This window comes from Schistocerca cancellata, chromosome 8 (assembly GCF_023864275.1).
Source record: "Schistocerca cancellata isolate TAMUIC-IGC-003103 chromosome 8, iqSchCanc2.1, whole genome shotgun sequence".
NCBI lineage: Eukaryota > Metazoa > Arthropoda > Insecta > Orthoptera > Acrididae > Schistocerca > Schistocerca cancellata.
The window spans coordinates 234,139,164-234,155,312 of record NC_064633.1 but is presented as its reverse complement, the minus strand read 5'-3'; the positions used below and the strand labels follow the sequence as shown (position 1 = coordinate 234,155,312).

Below are 16,149 nucleotides of genomic sequence, written 5' to 3'. Positions count from 1 at the left end.
GGGGGAGGGGGACATCATCTTGCTGAAATTTAAGGCGAGGACGCTGTGTCATGGAGGGCAGCCGGCCGCTGTGACCGAGCGTTTCTAGGCGCTTCAGTCTGGAACCGCGCTGCTACTACAGCCGCAGGTTCGAATCCTGCCTCGGTTATGGATGTTAGGTTCAACTAATTCTAAGTCTAGGGGACTGATGACCTCAGATGTTAAGTGCCATAGTGCTCAGAGCCATTTGAACCATGGAAAGCAACAAAACAAGGCACAGGATACCATCAACGTATCGCTGTAACTTAAGGGTGCCGCGGATGACATCCATTGGGATTCTGCTATGAAAAGAAGTGGCACCCTGGACTATCACTCCTGGTTGTCATGCCGGGTGGCAGGTGACAGTCCTGTCGGGGTGCCATTTCACTTCGTAGCAGGACGCCTTTGCTGGTCGTACGTGACACCCTTACAGAACAGCAATATGTCGACGATATTATACGCCCCGTTTTGTTACCTCCATGGCAAGCCGTCCTCGGTGTACATTTCAACAAGATAACAGCCGCTGCACACGGCGACAGTTTCTACCGTTTGTCTTCATATTTTCCAAACCATAACCTTGGCCAGCAAGGTCGCTGGATCCCTCCTAAACGGAGGAAGTTGAGAGGATTGTGGACAGTGCTCTCCAACCAGCATAGGATTTTGAGGATCTAACGAGCCAGTTGGGCAGAATTTGACACGATATCCAACAACACTATCAATCAATGCCAAGCCGAAAAACTGCTTGCATAAGCGCAGAGTGTGGACCAATGAATTGTTGACCTGCTCGGTATGTGAAGCTCTTTCTGCTTCTGAATTTGTAATCATTTCTTAGTCTGTACATGTACATCACAGCTACTAAATTCCGCCCCATTCGGATAATTCTTTCGTGGTGCTTCTTCTTCTTTTTTATGTTTCTTTAAAGTGATATGAAATCTGTCGCGGTTACATAATGATCCTCTGTTTCCTTTCTTACCTAATGAAAGTCTAAAGATGATTGTTTGCTGCTCGTATCCGGTTACATAATTGTGAAATGCAATTGTGACTGTGTTGTAAATATTATGAAAATAAAAGAAGACAGAACCAATCCACGATTCTTCTTACGTAATTTATGGCAACAATGGGGAATGTGTTGCATAGTTATTGGTCAGTAATTTTCATTCTTGTTTGATCTGCGTTACAAAAAGGTTAAAACGCTGCAAAATGCACACACAGTATATAGCCACAGTTCAACATTGCCTATCTTCGGCTTCTAGGGGCAACAAAAATTTCAGTTTCATTATTTCATATAACTATTGACCTAATTGAAGACTACAAATTGCTTTCATAATTTACTTATTAAGAAGTGTAATCTTGCAATAAAGGTTTAACACTAAAGTCAAGTATTTAAGTTAGATGTCTTTGTGAGTGAAATCTTATGGGACTTAACTGCTGAGGTCATCAGTCCCTAAGCTTAACCTAAATTGTCCTAAGGACAAACACACACACCCATGCCCGAGGGAGAACTCGAACCTCCGCTGGGATCAGCCGCACAGTCCATGACTGCAGCGCCTCAGCCCGATCGGCTAATCCCGCGCGGCATTTAAGTTAGAAACCGAGCGAATATCTTAAGACAGCATAATTCACGGCGCGCAAACTATCCAGATTATATTCGCCCAGTCTTTGAGAATTAGAGCGCCTAGCGACTTTCAATCGATTTTACCCATAATTACAAAAGATTTCAAAACTTTTCTCCCTCCTATAAAGTAGTGAAAGGAGGCAAGTTCATGACTTACTACTTACTTGCTGTTCTTGCAATCAGTCTTATCAGGAAAGACTTTTAATTTATTACTTCTTTACTACTAAATATGTTCGCAAAATCCACATACACAACTGACTTTTCCTACAAAGTTGTATCTGTACGAGATATAGTTGTGGAGATATGATGTCATCAACATTTAGGAGCCTGAAACGGATGTTGTACACATGAGAGTCCGATTCTTCATAGAATCGAAGGTGGGAGGTTATTGGTATGACTGTACTGTATCAGCGTCAACTCGTAATCGGCTAGAGGTGCGAAATTCCGTTCTTGCTTTTCTAATCGAGGAGCTTTGAGACGGAAGAAAAATGTTTACGAATCCTGGAGGTACCCTTTCTCTTTCCAGTCAAAGCAGTTCACTGGGACGGTACCTGAATACAGTGCTGTTCGTGCAAGCGTGCGGTAATTCTTGTTTAAGACGTGTTTGCTCACGTGTGAAATGAAAGCGGCGGTGGGGTGGCGCGCCGCCGAATTTCTAAGCGATGGTCGGCCGCTGGCGCATTCAGACCACGAGCAGAGCAGACACCCGCCGCCTCGCCCCATAAGAATAGCAAAGCAACAGAGCGCGCTCGCTAGCCGAGTGCGGCGACGTGGTCTGCCTCCGGCTACAAGCGCCAAAGCCGATGAGAATCTGCCGGAAAACCGACCTGAAACAAGGGGTGGTGCGAATTTGTTTCGCGCTCCTTAGAAGTTCCTCTGCGACTTAAACTGGTAGGGAACTCTAAGCCGTTACTGATAAAATAGTAAAGAATGCAATTGTATCGAATAACTGTAGCCTGTGCCAGCACCCACTTGTTTACTTTCAAAATGGCTCTGAGCACTATGGGACTCAACTGCTGAGGTCATTAGTCCCCTAGAACTTAGAACTAGTTAAACCTAACTAATCTAAGGACATCACACACAACCATGCCCGAGGCAGGATTCGAACCTGCGACCGTAGCGGTCTCGCGGTTCCAGACTGCAGCGCCAGAACCGCGCGGCCACTTCGGCCGGCCACTTGTTTACTGGTTTGCCTCGTATATTCTTACAATTTTAATATCTGAGTATCTGCTTCCACACATAAAAACTGTACGTCATTAATGTCTGTACATAGGAAATATTTAAGAATGATTCATATGAGTGATGTTTATAGCAGAAACTAAAACTAAAATAATTATTTCTGGGATTCTTGTTTGTCTGTGTGTCTGTCCATATGTTTTTACGATAATCACGCAAAAACTACTGCTTGAAATTGGATGCGGGTTTCACAGTTGTATTGTTGGAGGGCTAACTTAAAATCTGGTGCAAGTTTCATTTAGATATGCCACCTGGAAGCCGAGTTATCTCTGCATGAGGAGTGTTTTCTTTACCTGGATCAGTACGGGTAAATCGGAATCCATTGGAGATACAGAGAAACTGTCTTCGGAATTTTTTGTGCAAACAGTTTTGTCATAATCAAATTTTTGGTCAAGCGTGAATTGTCTACGAAAATGAGTAAAATTAGCAATATTTTTTGATGTGGATTGACTCAGTTTCGTGTAAGGATCATTTCTTTATATTGGAAGAAGAACATTTGGACAGCAGACGTTTCACAAAACTGAACTACATAAACCAAGGATAAGAATAATAAAATCTGTAAAAGGCAGTTTTTTTGAAACATTTTACATCATAATAATAATGTTAACATTTTAATCCCGTTATCCATAGACATTATTGAATTCATTTTTGAATCTGTATAACAATTACCGTTGATAAGCTTGTGGAGTTGACGATACTGTTATCGTTGATAAGTGTTGTCCAGTTGACCCTAAAATTCACTTACGTACATGTTTTCAGAGCTTTTCATTGTGTCTCATCGATATAAGTGAAGTGGTACTATTATTATGATTTCGTATTATTGTCTTCGTTCGTTTAAATTATTCCATTCTTGGATTCTTTCTGCTAATGGTGTAACTGTTATCGTTTACGGAGATGTTTTCAAAATAACATGTCACGAGAATACTTGGCTTTTGAACGGGCAGTACTGACACCCAAAAATGGTAAAGCGTCTGCTACAAACCAGAGCTTTCTGGGAAAAATCATGATGGGAACGAGATTGTGGTGGTGGTAAGTTCCTATGGGGCCAAACTGCTGAGGTCATCGCTTCATAGGCCTACACACTACTTAATCTAACTTACACATCCATGCCGGAGGGAGGACTCGAATTGCCGACAGTAGTAGCCGCGCGAAGCGCGCAAGGCGCCCCAGACCGCGCGGCTATCCCGCGCGGCAACGAGGTGGTATATCGGTCCATAAACACAGTTCTGGACCAAGTTGATGCTACCAACTATCGGTTAGAGTTTCGTAACTCCCTATCTGCATCCGGATTCCCCGTGAACAACGTCGCTCTGAAAGTGGGTATTCCGATTTTGCTGCTTCGGAACTTAACCCCTCTGAAGCTGTGTAATGGAACTCGCCTTAAAGCGGAGTCACTTCGTAATAATATTACAGGAGCTGAAATTCTCACGGGCTGTGGAGCGGGTGAGATAGTTTTCATATCACCCATACTCCTCCTTCCCAAGAATTTCCCTTTCCAATTCAAACACGTGCAGTTTCCCGTGAGCATATGCTTCGCCATGACCATCAACGGGTCGCAAGCAGAGGCGCTTCGAGACACCGGTGTCGACCTCAGGACCAACTGTTTCTCGCATAAACAAGCCTACATAGCTTGTTTGCGGGTCAATAGCTCAAATAACTTGTTTATAATGGCTGCAATGCCTAAAAATCAAATGTTGTATACGAAGAAATTCTTTAATTTTCATTATTTCTTTGAATACAGCAATAAGCTGTTCCTCTATCCAGGTCTATTGGTATCTCAGGCTTCAGATATCTGTATCACGATACATACACATCAATTGTTTACAGTTGTGCCTTTTTGGCAGCCGGTTTTCTCACCGTTAACAAGCTTCAGAATTTTACAAATTTAATGCGGGCTCAACATCCACGAGAACGAAGTCGCTAGCAATAGCTAGCAACGTAATATAAAGTTTATTTTTTCATAGCTTCTTTATTCCAGTACGCTCTTGTTTTTCGTACACATTTATAGTAACGGGAAGGTCAAGATCGTCAGAAATGAAGAATCTGCAGGGAACCTACGTTGCACGCTGAATTGAAGAGGCCACATCACAAAGTGATCGAATTGGCTAATGATAGGGTGATAATGACGATGGTGATGATGATCATGATGATATAGCCGTAAAAGGTCACACACATGTGGTGACTAAAACATGAAATCACCAAAATACGACACATTGCCGGCCACTGTGGCTGAGCGGTTCTAGGTGCTTCAGTCCGGAACCGCGCTGCTGCTGCGGTCGCAGGTTCGAATCCTGCCTCGGGCATGGATGTGTGTGATGTCCTTAGGTTAGGTAGGTTTAAGTTGTTCTCAGTTCTAGGGGACTGACGACGACAAATGTTAATTCCCATAGTGCTCAGAGCCATTTGAACCATTTAAAAACTAGCGAAATTTTTATGATTTTAAAAATGCTTTCTGTTCTATGTCATCTCTTGATACAAACCTCATGTTTGAGAGATATTTTTTTCATTTTCAGGTAGACTGCGCAACCCGTGACATCTGTTGACTGCAAGAAAGATACCGGTTTACCTTGAAGGCAACTTACAGGTATGTAACTCTCTGTTCTTTTGTAGCAGCCAAATCGAAATCATTTACTGCTCTGAATCTAGTTGAAAGTTTCAACGTCAAATCTGCAAAGTACCTCGAAACAAACCTTTGCTTTCAGTGGTCACTAGAAAGGGAAGAGAAATTTGCGAAGAAACACGAAAGAAATTGTAGAGACAATAAAATGTACTACTGTTTATAGTACTTTATCGTGGTGTCTTCGAATGTTAACGGTGCTCATACCGTTAAATACACCCGTAGCTGGTTACCGTATTGCGTAACGGTTCTCTAGCGGTATGTTTACTATAAATGCGCAAATGTGAGGAAAAAATACAAAACGACCTTGCGTAGACTGTTTTATTGTCAAGGAGGAGTAACTCAGCACTTTTATTCCTTGATTTTTCTGTTTGCTTCTTTTACTTTTGCTTTATGTGTGGAGTTAACGGTTGTCAAACAGAACATTTCTCGATGAGATCGAAGTTCGTCGGTATGTCTGCAATTCTCAGTTGCTTTACCCTTTCTACTACAGTGCTACTCTGTACTGTATACTACAATTTATAAGCTATTATTTGTCGCAAGTAAATTATACCTTACAATAAAAATTGTCGCTACCGTGCACTTGGAGTTGAAATGTTCCCACACTAGCCTACGATATTGAGACGACTTGGCGGATTGAACCAGCGTTCAGCATTACGCCACTGCCCATGCTTAAATCTGTCGAAGTATGTGTGGTTCCTTCTGTACCTCACGTCTCCACCCACACTTTTTTCTCCAGTGTTTCGAGCTTACTGCTGCTTTCTACAGAAACAAGGTATCATATGACATTGAGCATTGTATCTGTGTGAATATGTCTGAGAGAAATGATGAGGGACAGTAAGAATGAATCAAAGCGAGCGAGTGAACAAGAATATGCCGTCCCGCTCGGCGTAAATGGAACGCAGTTTTCGATCTGTTGCACTGTTGGTGACGTAGAGACTGGGGACATACGAGGAGTTCCCATGGCCGATGACGGCTGCGTTCATCAAGTGTTCGACTTAGCAAAAGTGAAGTCCAGAGAAAAGCGAAAGTCTCCGTAAGAGTGCACAGACATTCCAGAGAGTGATCCGAGTCGTAAGACTATATCACAGACAAGATCGATTACTCTGCTCTCAGTGGTGTGTACCGAAGACTTCACGCAAGGGCGAGAACTACCGGATAAGCGGTATTTGCGGACACTGTCGTTTCAGCGGAAGGGCCCAAGTGACATGCCCGAAACAGCGGCAATGCACTCCTCGGAAGCAAGCGGTGGCCGTGATATGAAGCCTGGGTATCTCTGACCTTTCCTCCATATCAATACTCGGACTGGACGGGGAATCCAAATCACTCTCGGACACTAAAGAGAGAAAGAGTGATAGTGGTTGAGTGAGTGAGTGTGTGTGTGTGTGTGTGTGAGAGAGAGAGAGAGAGAGAGAGAGAGAGAATGTTTAGTGTTGTCATTAGGTGATCAATGTCAAATTACGTAGTGTCACTACCATAGATCCTGTGTGTGGGTTGAAAGGGTCTCTGTTTCTTACGTCTGGTTTTATACACACTAGTGTCTCTTGTGGATGCTGGTCTGGTGTTTCCTTACTATGGTTCAATAAATCGTAAACTCATTCAAAATAAACAAAGCTTAGTAGGACAAAAAATAGTTAGTTTGTCAACCGTAAATATGAAATTATTGTACCAAGAACTGACGGGAGTATGAGTAATTACTGACGGAATGCTACAATTTTAACAGTTCTTAAAAACATGGAAGGAGGGGAATTTTAAACAAGAGAATTGCCATGTGCGTATTCGGATAGTGTCGAAGTTTTGGACTTATCGACACGATTTACGTTCAAACATTATCCTTTGTCATAGACCGGAAACGAGCTAAGCATGCAGTATCTGACCAAAGGGACCCTGATACCCCTATCTAGTGAGAAACTGACCACCAGATGCCACGAAAGGTTGACATGACAGTATAAAAGCAGGCAAGGAGTGTTGTCAGGAGAAAAGCAATAAAAGCAGATTGGTTCCGTTAGGGCAGTTCAGTGACTTCGAACGTGGAATAGTCATTCGATGGCAGTAACAAATCCATCACAGACATTCAAACCCTTCTCAGGTTGCCCAAGTCGACTTTTGTTGATGTGACGAAAAGTGGAAATGCAAAGGAACAACCGCAGGTAAACCAAAGACCTGGCAGGGACCATTTAAGAATCGCAGAGGATGGTTGTAAAAAAATCGGACCAAACCAACGGAAGGAATCACTCGAGAGTTCCAAAGTGCTACCAGTAGTCTAAGTGGCACGATTGCTGTGCGTAGAGAATTTAAAGGAATGGGGTTCAGTGGTCGAGCAAGTCCTCGTAAGCCACACGTATCTCCTCTTTTCAATGCGAAGTGATGCTTGAGGTGGTCTAAAAATCGAGGCCACAGAATAACGAAAGACTAGATGTGAGTTACTTTGATGAATCACGCTACATCCGGTGGTAGTCCAATGGAGGAGTTTGGGTTTGTCGAATGCGTGTCATCATGTGTAGTGCTAAAAGTGAAGTATGGTGGAGCTGCTGTTTTTCGTAGTTAGGATGTTGTCCGCTTACTGCCGATTAAGAAATGCTTAATGTGGGTTTGTGAACAGATTTTACAGCAGAGGGACAGTTCGGAGATGGTGATAGTATCATCATGACAGTACAGCCTATCGTAAGGCAACATCTGTGAGGCAATGATATGGGGACAATAAAGTTTCTGAAACGGACTGGCCTACCCAGAGTATTGGCCTCAACCTAATGTAACATCTTTGTCATTAATTAGAGCTTAGACTTCGCTTCAGGCCCCGGAGTCCTGGATCACTATCTTCTCTAGGATCGGCTGTTGAGGAAGAATGGGCTGGCATTCCTCTACAGACATTAAAACACTGTGCTGAAATTGTCCCCAGCAGAGTTCAGACCTTCCTAAAGGTGAAGGGTGGGCACAACCCACATCAATGTCCACTAACAGGTAACCGACTTTTGGTCAGATAGGGTATATACTGCTGTCACACCGACCTCCTTGTATTGATTGCGCTAATTATGAACGACAAAATGTGTAGAGAAGTGGAGAGTATCCCGGCGGTCTCGTTTGTAACTCGGCTTCACACAGGCCACAAAACAGGCACGGGCTACTGTCCCGACAAAAGCGACGGAATCTGTCCCCAACGGCGACAAAGCGCGTATGCAAGCCAGGGGCGTAAAACTTTAAGCCACACCCGTGCGGCTTGTAAATCTCCGCCGCGCGCCCCTGTCCGTAGTGTGGGGGGGGGGGTTGGCTGCACTGGTACCTCAGAGACGTGCCACCTGCCAGGGGAATCCCCGACCGCACTCGCCCCGCCCTGAATACTGATGCAGCCGTTGCTCCTGCCCCCGCGGGAAGCGGCTCGCAACTCTGATAAAGCTGCCACGCCCCCACAGCCTCGGCTGGCCGGAACGCTGCGCGCCCGTGGGACCTCCTCCGGCTACAGCGTTGTAAACAACAGAGCTGCTACAGTTAGCAGACCTCCGATTAACGTTGGGCGGGTGGACCTAAATCGAGCAGCTGACTTACCTTACACGCAGCACGGTAGTTTCCGGCACCGAAAGATGAGTAACCTCGGACGTTAACGTCTCGCGATTGATTCACTGTCCATCTTGAATACGGTTTTGGGTTTTAGGCGTCTCTTCACACTACCTTAGGCAAATTACAGGCTGGATCTACATTTGCATCTGAGATCCAATGCACGAAAATAAAGAAATTAACTGAGGATATCGATTCTTTGATAGGTTACCGGGAAATTCCAGTCAGTCTGCAAAGGAAATTCATTGTGGTAAGAAACCTCTCAGGCTCTGGCTAAGGCATGTATCAGCAGTATTCATTCTTTCAGGGGGAAGTCATGCTTGGATAGGTCAGTCGGTAGGGAAACCTCACGTGAAAGGCAGAGTTCCCAGGTCCGAGTCCCGGTTGAGCAAACAATTTCAATCTTCCACGAAGATTCAAGTCAGTACACACTCAGCAGCAACGTGAAAAATCATTCTGGTCTCTACGAAGGAATCTTTATGAAACACTTCCTACAGTATTTGGTATGCAAGTTGCTGAGGAGTTGATGCATGAAGTACGGAATGATTAAGAATCAGCGTCCCTCCTAGCAGTGCAGTGCAGCTTTCAATGACTCACGTACGTTCTGCTGTGTGATTCCCGCGTTACTTATATTTAGTTATTAACTTCCGCATTCCGCATATTGGTAACATACTTACTTGAAATAAACGCTCCCAGGCATTCTGATGGCTGTGATGCCATTCATTTAAAAGGTGCGTTGTCGAAGGGCAGTATATCAATGGCAAACATCCAGTAGGTGCTCCCGGTGACGTAGTTTGGTAGAGGCAGGAGAACTCGTCTGTTCGCTTTTCAGTTGTCAGGTATGTGAAAACTGTTCCGAGTGAAATTTGCGCTCAAATAAAAAATGTGAAATTTGCTTCCGGTAGTCCCGGAAACTACCTGCTCACTAAGTCACAGACTACCTGCACACCGAGCGTCCTCGGCCGTCCCCAATGGATGGACGCTCGTTTAATCACCCAAGGTTTCGTCACATGTTATAAGGGCCGAAGTAGACAGGACTATGATTTGGCGTTGTTCACAATAGAAATCAATGTCTTGCCGATGTATGCTTAATATCAAATATATTAAAGTGAAACTACCGTACCACTACTGATACCAGTTTGAACATGCGTAAAAAGTAGAGACTGGTCAGGCAGGATAGGGCAGGACGGGAATCAGAAGGGAGTTTTGAAATGAAAGAGAGAAATACATCGAACTTCAGGATATATTGTAAAATTACAGATTACAGATTAGCTCACCTAGCGCATTAACAGAGGACGACTGACAATATAGGTGGTCGAATAAAATAAAGGAAGTAGGAGCTGTGAGAGGAAGCTGCTCGGATTTGAGCTAGATGGTGGCCAGTCCTGCAGAACAGAGACAAAGGCGGGTGATCTAAGCAATATGATCTGTATAAAAGTATGACTCAGGAGAGGCAGAGGTAGACGGCTTAAAGCTGTCTGCTCTGTAGCAAGACTCGAACACAAGAGAGTGTGTAGGCAGTGCACCGTCCTCCAAGATGCGGCCAGCAACCACTCAAATGACTCACTTCCCACGTTTCCAACTGGCTGCCTGGGTGGAGCGTTTACTCAGCAGAACACTGGAAACGGTGGCGTCTGCTGCTCCCACGGCCCTGTCAAGCACGTAAGCCACAGTGAGGTTATTCTGGGAGATAGCTCGAAACAAGCGAAGCACAAACTTCGGAAAGAAACTTAGTATAAGAATCCTAACGTATGAGCAGGCTGGTTACTCGTCGTAGAAAATGTTTAGCCCCATATGCAGTTCGCTTAGAGTTATGTATAAAACATAAATCAGGTGTAATAGAACGCACGAATGGAAGAGATTTCGGTTTCTAAAATATATAAGTTATAGCTACTTCCAGTTGAAAAAAATGGCTTTACAGTTGTTATTGCTTCTCCAGACCATTCATCAGGAGTTACCACAAAAGACAATAGCGCATAAGAGCCCTCGCCTCTTCTGCTTGCCATGCAAGTTGTGGAGTTCGGACAGAAGGACTGTTGTTGTTGCACAACAGAGCACAACAACAACAGTCCTTCTGTCCGAACTCCACAACTTGTATGGCAAGCAGAAGAGGCGAGGGCTCTTATGCGCTATTTTATTTTGTAATAACTCCTGATGACAGGTCTGGAGAAGCAACAAAATAAAATAGCTCATAAGAGCCCTCGCCTCTTCTGCTTACCATGCAAGTTGAGGAGTTCGGACAGAGGGACTAGTGGACCTTTTCTCTACCCTTTCTCCGTGTAAGTTTCATATGTCGCAGTCAAAATGAGACCTCAGTTTACAGTCAACACTTTCAATAATATATTCTTGTCTTGGCTGTTAAATTCTAAATTTAATACTAACTATAACACGTTTCGCCTTACAGCGTCTTCAGATCTTAAGCGGTGTCTGAAGTTGAGTGAGCTGCTTAAATTTAAACAGATACTACACTGCCGGTAAAAAAATTCAACTCCCTAAAGCACTGTGCTGAGTGGCACGTGAGTATGATATGTGCATATTGAGGCCCATCTGTAACCCCTCTGTTTTGTGTCTGGAGGCAGCAGCTGTGCTAATTTTAGAGGTGAACACTGTTTGCAACATTCAATGTAGGGTACAACCATGTCCCACCGACGAGTACTTGCTCATGGTGAAGAGCTTCAGTCGTTTGAACGGGGCCGCATTGCGGGCCTGCGGAAAGCTTTATAGACGCATTTACGGACTGCTGTAGATGTGGGACACAGTGCAGAGGTGGTGTGTCGCTGCTTTCGACAGTGGTCTGTCACACATTCCCGCACGTATAGCACAGGTTCTGGACGCTTGCGTAACGGAGAACCACGCCAAGATCGATACATTGTGCGTGCCGCGATGAGCGATCGAACATCACCCAGGGACGAAATCCGGGTAAATGTTGCACCCTCTGTTTCACCAGGGACCACTGGGAACCGTCTGCTTGCCGCACGACTAAAACCACATGTGACTCTGGTCATGTAATCACTGAAACTACGACACGTCCCAAGCATAGTTACTCTGTTGTCCTGAATGGTTGACTGGAAAGTGTAATGGTGCTCTTTTGTCTTCAGTCGTGAGGAGTAGGTTCTGTCTGTATGCGAGTGATGGACGTAAACGTGTATGTCGCAAATTTGGTGGGCTCCTTTCTCCTACGGCAACAGGTGCCATCCCAAGCTTCATTGTGTGAGGGACACGCTATTGTATTAGGTGTTTCTGCAAGGTAACGTGATGAGTGCCCGCTAAATTGCACAGGCTGTTTGCCTCATATCTTCCACGGGAAGATGATCCGCTGTTTCAGCAGGGCAGTGCACCAACACTTACGTTTGCTGCACCGTAAAATGACCTCCGTGGTGTACAACTACTGCCTTGGCCAGTAAGATCGCTGGGTCTCTTGCCAGGTGAACACTTATGGGACGTGATGATGCATTAAGGGGGGTAGGACGTCAAACGGGACGACTTGGAGTAGGAGAGGCATCACAGGACATTTTAATTTCCAGTATCAATAATTTTACAAATAAATTCATAAAACTTTGTCAGCAACACCAGGAAGGATTCAGGATTCACAATCATTGCAGTGGAAGTTCGAAAACATAACAAAATAATTGATTTTACGTGCGAAATTTCATCATTTTTTCGGTTACTGAAGGCTGCATTTGTTGCTATAGGTAGACTTTTCTTCATAAGTTAGAGAGATTCTTCGATGAATTTTGCACAGCATACATACCATACTCACAGGTGTATCAAACTCTAGAATTTATTTAATTCATGGAAATACGAATGAACTGTTATATTTTAAACTTCATGTTTAGAAAAAACACAAATTTTATAGTTAATTACCTCAATTTTTACCACACTTTTTAATAGATTTGGAAAATTCTAGAGTTTCATACACCTTTAAGTATGGTTTGTATGCTGTGCAAAATTCATCGAAGAATCTCTCTTACTTATGAAGAAAAGTGTACCGACAGCAACAAATATTGCCGATAGTAAGTGAAAAAAATGATAATATTTCATATGTAAAAAAAATCATTTCGTTATGTTTTCGAACTTCCACTCCTATGAGTGTGTATTCTCAATCCTTCCTGGTCATGCTGACAAAGTTTTATGAATTTGTTTGTAAAAGTATAGACAGTGGAAATTAAAATGTCGTATGGTGCCTCTCCTGCTCCAAGTCGGCCCGTTTGACGTCCTACCCCTCTTAACTTACTCGCTCTCCAGGGCCTACGAGAACCATTGCCGAAAGGCAACAAAAGGCGCAAGATACTTGGAATAGTGTATCGCAGGATGCTATTCGACACCTTTACGATCGTTTGCATGTGAGAATTACCGCCTGCATTGCCACCAGTGTGGGGGGGGGGGGGGGGAGTACACTGTGACATATGTGATCCATTTGGTCTGAAGTTCTTATCACATACTCCCACAGAGCTGGGCTACCTGGCACCTTATTTGTCAATAAAATAGCCATGTCTTTGAATGACCGAGCGAGGTGGCGCAGTGGTTAGCACACTGGACTCGCATTCGGGGGGACGACGGTTCAATCCCGTGTCTGGCCATCCTGATTTAAGTTTTCCGTGATACCCCTAAATCGCCCCAGGCAAATGCCGGGATGGTTCCTTCGAGAGGGCACGGCGGACTTCCTTTCCTAATCCGATAAGACCGATGACTTCGCTGTCTGGTCTCCTCCCTCAAAACAACCCCACCAACCTTGCCTTTGAGGGTGCTGAATCGTTTTTTCTGGGTAGTATGTAGTGTATACATAAGTTCGTATGATGCTGTGAAGCGAAACACATTATAAAGAGTTCAATACAAAGAATTTAGCGACCACAATAGAAGTATATTATTGAGCCAAACATGGTCGCAGATCAAATGCAGAACTCGGGTGAAAGGGGGAGAGGTAGGAGGCTCACGGGATAGCACTTTTTCTCCTTTTCAAGTGTATTTTTCCACGTTACTATACACAACTGTTAACAGGAATGGGAGAGAGAGATGGCGCTGACATAATATACGGACGAATTGGCGTGCAACCTCGAGATAAATAAATGAGGACTGCCAGCGAGGGGTCAGGGTGATTGGCGTGGAGCAGATGGGCGGGGCTATTTCGGGCGCGGCTGTCAGAGCTGGCTTGGCCCGGCGTCCATTTAGCGGCACACTGAGGAGGGCGGAGGAGAGGTTGCCGGGGTAACGCGCGCTGAAAGGCCGCCGTCCATCAGCCGCCAGCGGCCAGCAGCCAGCGGCCGGATGAGGGTGCCGAGCGCCGCGTCACCGGGTTTTTCTCGGCCGCTGGCGGGCGACGCCAATAAACGTCGGCACTCATCAGAGACCGCGCCGGGCAAGGGCTAAACCATTCCAGGCCGGCCATGGCCTCGCAGGCGAAGTGCTGCTCTCACAGAAGAGTTAGGGCACGGCCCGAGATTCCTTCCTCTGCTCGCACTCGCTCCCACACACACGCACACATACACACACACGCACACACACACACACACACACACACACACACACACACACACACGCACACACGCGCGCGCGCGCAGCGCTGCGGCCTCATTCACCAGTTGTTGTTCTTCCTGTCCTTATCCTGTATCCCAACGGCATCGGAATGTCATTTCGGTTTTGACATTACACTCACGTGACAAAAGACATAGGATAGCGATATGCACATTTAAAGATGGCTGTAATATCACTTAAATGAGGTATAAAGGTGCAGTGCATTGGCGAACCTCTCATTTATATTCAGGTCCCTCATATGAAATGATTTCTGACGTGATTATCGCCACAAGTCGGGAATTGACAGACTCTGAATGCAGAATGCTAGTTGGAGGCAGCGGAAGTCGTTAGGGAATTCAGTATTCCGACATCCCCAGCGGCAGGAGTGTGCCGAGAATACCACATTTCAGGCATTGCCTCTACCAGGGACAACGCAGTGACCGAGGGCTTTCACTTAACGACCGAGAGCAGCGGCGTTTGCGTAGAGTTGTCAGTGATAACAGAATGGCAACTCTGCGTGAAATGACCGCAGAAACGAATGTGGGACGTACGAAGAATGTTGTGTTAGGACAGCGAGGAGAAATTTAGCTTTAATGGTTTACGGCAGCACCTCTCCTGGACTCGTGACCACATCGGTTGGACCCTAGACGACTCGAAAACCGTAGCCTAGTCAGATGAGTTCAGATTTCAATTGTTAAGAGCTGACAGCAGATTTCGAGTGTGGCGCAGACTCTACGAAGTTATGGAACCAAGTTTTCAACAAGGCATTGTACGAGCTGGTGGTGGCTCTGTAATGGTGTTGTTTGTGTTTACATGGAATGGACTGGGTCCTCTAGTCCAGCTGAAGTGATCATTGACTGCAAATGCTTACGTTCGGCTTCTTGGAGACCGTTTTCTGCCATTCGTGGTCTTCATGTTCGCAAACGACGATATCACGAGACTGGGCTGCAATTGTCCGCGATTGGTTTGAACATCATTCGGGATATTTCGGGCGAATGATCTGGCCACCCTGGTTGCCCGACATGAATCCCGTCGAACATTTTTGGGACATATTCGACACGTCACTTCGTGCACAAAATCCTGCACCGGCAACACTTTTCGGTAATGAAGGGCTATAGAGGCAAGATGGGTCATTATTTCTGCAGGGGACTTCCAGATACTTGTTGAGTCGATTCCAAATCGAGTTGCTACATTATTCCAAATCGAGTTGCTGCACTACCCTGGGCATAAGGAGATCCGACACGATATTAGGGGCTTTCCCATGACTTTTCTCACCTCAGTGTAAAGCAAACACGGCAAATATATTTTGAGAAGCGACACCGATAATTTTCCGAGCGTATAATCTCTGCTAGGTTGGATCCTAAGTAGAAACAGTGGCGTTCACACCTGCGTTGCCAGTTATCTGGGGACGTTACGGCTGGACCATGAGGCGTGGGGCAGAGACAGACAGCACACTCGCGACGCCGCAAAGCATTCTCCGTTTTCCTCTGTACAGAACACACCGCGCTGCCACTTCCTCACGTGCACCCCACTGTGTAACATAGGGTCGCCACATGTGCTTCATGACGCCTCTACTTCCCCGCCGGGACGGAATTTCTGT

The 16,149-nt window shown here is 45.3% G+C and overlaps 1 protein-coding gene across 1 annotated transcript in view; it reads left to right on the top strand.

Moving 5' to 3' along the window:
* The window catches only part of LOC126095484 (mucin-3A), a 794,250-nt gene that overhangs the window by 206,485 nt on the left and 571,616 nt on the right, over positions 1 to 16,149 (top strand). The window contains exon 5 of the mRNA XM_049910274.1: positions 5,383 to 5,453. The gene's annotated coding sequence lies outside the window, so the exon portion shown is untranslated. The remainder of the gene's footprint in view (positions 1 to 5,382; positions 5,454 to 16,149) is intronic.